This window comes from Pteropus medius, unplaced genomic scaffold (genome assembly GCF_902729225.1).
Source record: "Pteropus medius unplaced genomic scaffold, Ma_sr-lr_union100, whole genome shotgun sequence".
Classification (NCBI taxonomy): domain Eukaryota; kingdom Metazoa; phylum Chordata; class Mammalia; order Chiroptera; family Pteropodidae; genus Pteropus; species Pteropus medius.
In genome coordinates, this window is record NW_024354875.1 from 41058355 (window position 1) to 41066662 (window position 8308).

At 32.8% G+C, this 8308-nt stretch overlaps 1 non-coding gene across 1 annotated transcript; it reads left to right on the forward strand.

Annotated features, from left to right (window-relative positions):
• The first annotated feature begins 6208 nt into the window (after positions 1-6208).
• Positions 6209-6327, forward strand: LOC120597377 (5S ribosomal RNA). Its single transcript, XR_005651374.1, has one exon. It is a non-coding gene; the product is annotated as a 5S ribosomal RNA (ribosomal RNA).
• Positions 6328-8308: the final 1981 nt, after the last annotated feature.

The window sequence follows — 8308 nt, forward strand, 5'->3', positions numbered from 1 at the left end:
ATAAGCTGTAGAAGGCTATGTGTTGGTCTCAGTGCTGGGCCTTGATGGACCAAGCAAACACCACAAAAGACTCTCTCTCTCCTCGACTGCATGTTCCTGTACCTAAAATTATATCATAATAGAGTCATTCCTTTGCATTGACATGTGAAATATCTGTATTTCACTGTGTAAATGTATATTTCTCTGGGAGTGGCAATATATATTCTCTTTTAAAGTTGCTTTTCTATACTGATGACTTAGTGAAAAAATGCAAAAGTAATTGGTTGAAAAGGAATGACACGTTGCATAGGATATTTTGCAGAAAATATGTACAATGTGAATTTGCATCAAGCAGGAAAAATCTATCCCCTCTTCATATACATTACAATTTCTTATTGAATCCATTCATCATGGACATTGAATACCTCAGAAATGGTGCTGTAAGGCAAAAGAGAGAGTCTAGGAGAAGTGAGTAGTAAGGTGGAGAAGACCTAGGTCTCTGGCTGTGTATTTTGATCTACTCAGCCTTACTATGTGAAAAAAAAATATTGGTGCATAATATTAATCTTCCTTTGTATAATCTATTTGCTCTCGACATTGTTGTTTGGAAGTTTGACCAGCTGCCTGATTCTTTTGTCATACTTACTGTCTTGTCCTATTCTGAGCTGCTTCTTTGGCAATATCTCATCTACTTGCCCACCCCCAACCCCCAATGACAGAGAAAGACAGCCAACTGTGTTATGTGAACATTGAATGTTTAACATTCTTAAGCTTTCAATTTCAAATTACATTATGTGGGTCAATTTTATTAATAAGCAAGCTGCATGGTGGAAGCTTGTAAACATGGTTTCTTTACTCCATTCCTGTGTTGTTTGAGAAAATTGTGTTTATAATATTTCTCCGTTTTTATTAAGAACAATCTTACCTATTTTTGGATCCCCAGCATTAGAAGCTATTGTTAACACATACCCGTATTTGAATTAACAATGCCTCATTTTCCTTTTAGGGGTATTACTAAAGATCTGGATTTGTAGGTATTTGCCTGTTGCTAGTAGTCTTGACATCACACATACAATTGCCAGGATCAGTGTATTATTAGAAATGATGATCCTTTTGGTGTCTTTCCTAATTTATTACCACAGTCAGACTGAACTCATACTTTCATATTATCTTTTACATATTTCTTAATTTTTGTTTCTTAACTGTAAGTTATTTTTTTTCTTTTATCAGTGAAGTAATGTAAGTATAGAGAAGTATTCACAAATTTTCCCTGATGACAGAACCAAGGAAAGAATATGATTGTATTTTTGTAGGCTGTATATTGGTTTTATTAGATGATGTTTTACTAGCCTTTCACCTCTGTGACACTGTGTGCTCACAGGAGTATAATCATGAATGTACATATCTCTTAGATAATGCTATTTAAAAAATATTTTAGGCTCTATTACTTAAAATATTTTAATATATTAAAAATAGAACATAAATCTCCATTTTTGTGTTCTACAATGAAATTTCTAAGTTAAGTTCTTCACACACTGATAACTTAATAATCTAAAGTGTTCAAATTTGTAATGGAAGGCCCCACAATTGTAGTAATATTTGGGTGAAGGGAAGTACCTGTGTCAAACGCTCTACTTCCATTGCAGATTTGTAGTCAAGGATAACAAGAAAGCATCTGAACACACCATTTCACAGTGGCACTGCCCCACTGTTTAGCACAGGTTTTTCTCTAATTGTGATCTATTGAGAAGGTGTAAGGTTCAATGGCCAATAAACTTACATTTTACCTTTTTGACCTTGTGCATTCATGTAAGTACTTGACAAATTTGTAGGACCATAGGCTAACTCCTGGGATTGCTGAGAATTGTTTTCTCAAGTGTATGTGATAGTCTGTTTCTTTTCTCCTTCTCAATATTTAATATATTTATTAAGGGAACTTGTATGTTTGTTTTCTCAGATATCTGATAAAATAAACATCTTACAAATTCACAATGAGATGATAAAATTTACTTAAGAAGTGAGTGTGATGAATCAGAAAGCATTGAATAGGAAGTTCTAACCTTTTATATTGGTTCTCTAGGTCTCTTTCTCTTTAAGAGGGATAGAACATTTAAAATACACCATAACACCAAAATCTAAGAAAGTGCTATCTTTGATAGTTTTTAAGAATTTTTGGTCATGTGATACTCAAATAGAATATTTTATAGAATCCATTGAATTACGACGCTTAGATTTTTCACTATGTTTTGTTATTCTTAGTTTGCTTTATGGTTCTAAAATAGTTTAAAAGTCCTCTTCAATTTGTTATTTTTTTTCCTTCAAAGCACAGAAGTTGAATGACTTTTAAAGTTGGTCTTGATTAACTTCTGATAGAATAAGAAATGGGTACATTCAACAGGTTGCATCAAACGGCTCACTGTGTTTTCTGAGGAAGTCGTAGCTAATTCCAAAGTGTATCTTACATGTGCTTTCCCCTCCGTTCTTGCCTCACTTCTCATTTACCTTTGCTGCTTTAGTTGTATACCACATAGGATTGGCACATATTGGCTCTATGTTGTAAGGGGCTTGGATTAAAGAAGTATGTTACCTTTTGGTAACCCTATGTTTCAGCCCCTTCTTCTCCAAGCAGTGATATCCCAGATGCTTAAGCTCTCTCTATAGGTTATATAGAGAGATTATATAGAGAAGGTTATATAGAGAAGATTAGGATATTAACAACAACACAGATAAGTGCTGTCAATAGTTCAACTATGACAAGAGCATGAAACTTCACCGTTGTGAAAAGAACAGCATTAAAAAACAGTGTTCCTAACATCACTGCCACGTTTAAAAGTCAAGAGCAAGTGTCGTCCCATAGAATGAACACAAAATAGAAGACATATGTGAAGAGTAATCTGTGGAGTCAAGAGTAATTGAGCAATAAAGAGTATTTAGCAAAAACTATTTTGGGAAAATTTAGTAAATCTCCAAAGACATAAAATGTCTATTAATTTTAAGGTAAAGTACCTTATAATGTACTATAATTAAAGGAATTCCTGAAAATTGAAGCCAGATGTTTGATATAAATCATAAAATATACTTTTCTCTCCCAAACCAAATTCAATAAAGCATTTTCATGTAAATTAATTTGAGAGCGTAGATTTTAAAGCAGACAAGTGCCTGAAGAGTTAGCATATGGTCCACAATGTAGCTCTGGGAAAACACTAAATTCTAATCTACTCTTTTTCTTAGTTGAAGGAGTGAATTCTCTAAACAATTTGCTTTCTTAGTTTCTGAATTTATTTACTCTTACCTTTAATGAGTATTTACATTTCTGAAGTTTTTTGAAAATAAAAAACCAAAGTAATAACACATATGGCACTTGTATAGGTGATTCTCAAATACTTATCTTTACCCTTAGCTCAGACTGTTTGCTTTTCCAGGATGGCTTTTCCTATACCACAGGGCATAACCCTCTTGAAAGTCCACTATCATTTCAAATTCTGTATATATCAAAATACACAAATCATATACTCTTCCTAATGAAGTCTCATTACCTACAATATTATGTCCAAATCTTTTCTTCTGGAATACAAGGGTTATCTTTCCAGGTTTACCTCCTAATGATCCCTTCCACTCACCTTGCACTTATAGCCAACAGTGTTATTAAATATTCTCTAAAGATTATCTGTATTTTCTTACTTCTTTTCTCCTTTTACATTGTCCACTTTGCCTGATGCTACTGCTATCTGATAATACCCTTGGTATAGTTTTGTGTTATCACTTCTTCTTATTACTTTTCCTGAACCCTTCAAGCAAAATATCTTTTCTATATACCTATTTTATACTGTATGGCCATTATTGATGAACCGTTTTTATTCCTTTGCTAATTTTAAAGTTCTTTTAGGTCATTTAGAATATTTTATTTATCTTAATCTCTTTTCTAGCACACAGCACAAAACTTACTAATAAACTCATGAAAAAAATCTGGGTTTCCTCATAAACTAACAAGTAACAAGCAAGTTACGTATTTTTATATGTACATATATTTAAAGCTATTTTGAGAAATAAGTAGATTGTTTTATCTTAGTAAGGAAAGGTTTTTCCAAAAAGTGGCCAGTTGTAACTTAAAGATTTAATAAAGTGTTGTCTTAATGCCTAATTCTCTTACTGAATTCTCTTACTGAATAAATGTCCACTGGTAGATATCCATTTTTGCCTGACTGACAGATGTCAGATATCATGGTGAATGAGGGTACTGATAATACTGAGAGCTTAAGAATAAGGGAAAAATCATTTTTGTGTTTAAAAACTTGGTTATAAAAGTTGAGACTAAAAAGTGAATTGTTTAGAGGATTATAATGTATAACATTATTAACTACTTCAGTTGAAATTCTCAAAATAAGAAAGAACCCTAAAAGGTAAAATTTTATCATGACGAGTGCATTTATTTTATTGCCATATATCTGAGAACTTGATAGGTATAATTTATTTATCATTGAAGTTATGTCTTGCTTTATTTACCACTATGTGCATCAAATAATTTCCATGGTAGGGTAGAGTAAGAGCAGTGTCTTCACCTTCAGCCATGTTATTTAATTTATTTTTTTGCTTTTTAACCACGTTTTATCAGTCACTACATAGATAAGCATATAAGAATGGCAACAAAAATAAATAATAGTGGTAAAGATAAACCTTATATTTATAAAATTTACTTTTATATTTTATATTCTATTATCTAGACCATTTTATTATCACAATATTGGCACACAAGTAGAGTAAGGATACTACTACTATATTCTATGGAGTTTGACAAATCATTAAAGTTGTATTGGTATGAGATATTTGAGCTGCTTTTAAGACTACTAAGTAAGGCATCATCTCATTTCATCATACCTACAAGTACTAACATTAATGAGTTTTTATTCCAATTTGTGTTTATTGAGCCTGGGCCTATACTATATTGAGTGGTATGTAAAGAATTATTTCTTTCTTCCAAAGATGATTATTAAAAGTAGAAATCCATTATGGTTACAGAGGAATAACAGATAGGAAAAGCTGTAATATTAAAGCTGTTTCCATGCATTCATTCTGGTTCTAAGAAAAATGTAGACATGCTGTTCGATCAGAATTCTTACCTCTAGTTTAAACGAGTTGTCATTCCTGTAGAAAAAAAGAACTTTTGTTGGTTATAATATTCTGTTCAGTACTAAATGTTCAAGAGCAGTTTCTGTAGGAGCAGATACAATTCACAGAAACACCTGAGAAGTAATCATCACGTAATGCATTGATAACTATACCACCATGATGAAATGGGCTTGTATTATCTCAGCTTGCAGATCCAATACTTCAACAAATTTTAAAAGACTTGAAACTACTCTCTCTCTGACTACCAGAGTGGAAACTGCTGCTTTTTCAATCATTACAGCATAAAATATGGTTATATTTTGCTGAAAACGTCCATTCATCAAGTTCCACTCTGTGGTGTGATACTTCTGCCCAGGAAGACAATCAAAAACTAGTTACAATGTTGTTTTCTTGCATATCCAACATATTCTTGGAGGGTATCTGGGAAATAAATTTATCAGCGCAGCGAATAACCTTTTTCTGGTTAGAAAAGACTGTGATAGGACTTATATACTGCTAAAATCTAGCTTCACATGCATTTCTCATTACGATAAAACAAAGCGCAACGTCCAACTGTGTTTCCAAACAAATCATTGTTAGTGGCTTTGGTTATCTTAAAATTACTGTTGTGTTCAAAAGAGACTTTTTACATTTATAATTTAATGTAAGTGGAAGAAAGAAAAGGCTATTTTAGTCATCATTTACTTTGAAATGCGCATCATGGTAACAATTAGATGGTGATTTGGGAGAAAATTTGAAGAAAATTGCAGGTCTTTTTGATTGGATATTATCAGGAAGAAGAAGCAATCTAGTGACTGATTTTTAATGTTTTATTGATTTTTATTTTGATTATATTTTATATAAAATATATTTTTATGTAGGAAACTAGAGGAAAGAAGAAGGGTGACAGTTATCACCGGAAAACAAGTAGTCACTCTTACATGAGGAAAGGAGCATGCTTGGAGTTTTCTGTGATTGCACAGTGTCATTTTTATCACTTTAGTCATAATATTAGAATGTTCTTGTTTTTGTCTTGTCCATTTGTGGTCACAGAGAATCTTCATCAGATGTTGATATTTTGTGAAATTGTTTATTAGTAGAAAACTTAAAAATTTATCCTTGTGTCTACGGCCATGCTACCCTGAACAAGCCCAATCCCATCTGATCTCGGAAGCTAAGCAAGGTTGGGCCTGGTTAGTACTTGGATGGGAGACCACCTAGGAAGACCAGGTGCTGTAGGCGTAAAAAATAAAATATAAGGGGTCGTAAGGTGACAAGTTTCTTGCAATCTGTGAGATCAACCAAGAGTTGCCTTGCCTGGAAAAAAAAAAAAATTATCCTCGTGATTCTGTAACCTCTACCAGAGTATGTGGAAATTAGCATTTAATAATAGATGATTCACCATTTGCCTGTTCCCTACTGTGAATGACACAGACAAACAGTATTTCAACCACTTTGCCTAGTCATAACCAGTCTGGTAGAAGATCTCTTTTTCTGAGGTCAAATATGAAGGATATCTGAAGTATAGTCATACATTTTCTCAGAAGGAATAATAAATAGATGTTACTACTACAGAGTTTAAGGAATCTGAGTACCGATAGTCCTGTCAACATGAACAATAGAATAATATAGCCTACAACAAAGGAAGTTTAATGTGTTTATTCACGTATACATAAGGAGTATGGGTGAGTTTCATCACTACTTTATGAGTTCAGTGGGTAAATTCACAACTATTGAGAGTTCATGGGATTGATGGAGAAATGAGATCTTTTATCTGTTTGTGGTTAATCCAACCTGTTAAACTTGAACCTATGTTTAATCTATACATGTTTAGGGTCTTAGTGCATTCTAAATAGCCAGTTTTTATTTTGTCCCTCAGGATTCACTCACTCCGAATTTCTCTTTTTCTCTTCTTTCCTCTTCTTTCTCTCTTCCTTCCTTTTCTTTTACAGCCCCATGAAAATTTTAATTAACATTTTGCCTTCCCTAGCCCCACCAAGTGAAACCCTTTTCTGAGAGTTTTGGATCATTCTCATTTTCAGCTGAATCTTTGCACTTTTATTGTATATAATGAATCAATAACAATATCCTGCATTGCTGTGTCTTTAAACATTTGTATAAATTAAATCATGCTTTTACATATTGATGTAAATCTTTTTTTTTTCCCTCACTAAACATTATGGTTTTGATATTTATCCAGCTTGATACATTAAGATTTAATTATTTAAACTCCTGTGGTATGTTAACTTCTAGGTATATAATCGGAATGTTTTTAATCCTCCTCATTCTAGGGTCACTCTTCTCTTTAATAGTAAAATCCGAGCCTTCTTCCTCAGTGACCGTAGGTGGTCCAGCCCTCTCCCAGTTCATCTGAGGATTCTCAGTAAAGCTTTCACCCAGTGGGTTGTCAATATCACAAGAACTCATGAGCTTCGGTGACTTCTGTAAAAGATATTTGTTGATGTACTCCAGGAAAAGAAAAAATATGCTCAAGTGAACCAAATTAGACCCAGTTTTTTTTCATCTGTTTGACAGACTTTTACAAAACTGTTCACATTTTTTTTTTTCTCAGTTCAGCTGGGACAAGGAGTCTGTCACTAGAATTAAAAATAACCTTGTTCCCAGAATTCCATAACGATTAAGAAAGTTCAAAAGAATAAAAAACGTTTAAAGATAATATTGCTGCTGCGGCAAAAAGGCTTTTAATAGATATGTGTAAAATATTTTGAAGATGAGTTTTGTTTTACCTGCTTCTGTTATGTCTAATAACCACATAAAACAGGAATTTGGAGATTAATAATAAAGGTGTAAAATGTTACACTGAAAATGTAGGTCTTAAAATGTATTCTAAAATTTGAAATTGATAGAAAATATACTTTCTCACTTTGTCATGTGTTAGATGATCTCTTTTTAGTTGTCTTTTACCACCATCCAGACAAGCTGAATAACATGCTTTAATTTCTTTGTCCTTTTTTGTCATCTATTCTTGCAGGTATTATGGCATATTTTGTTAGCAAAGGATGTTATAACTTTTGTTCTCTCTAAAGGAAGTATCTTCACTTTTGTCATAGGGCTGAGGAAACTTTTATTTTACTTTTTAAAATGAATCTGGTCCATGGACAGGTGGTATGCTGAGCTTTAAACAGCTTGATGAATGATTTGGCTCTGAGTAGCAGTGTCAAATGATGTATCTCAGTTGGCAGTCTCAATGAAACAGAATAAG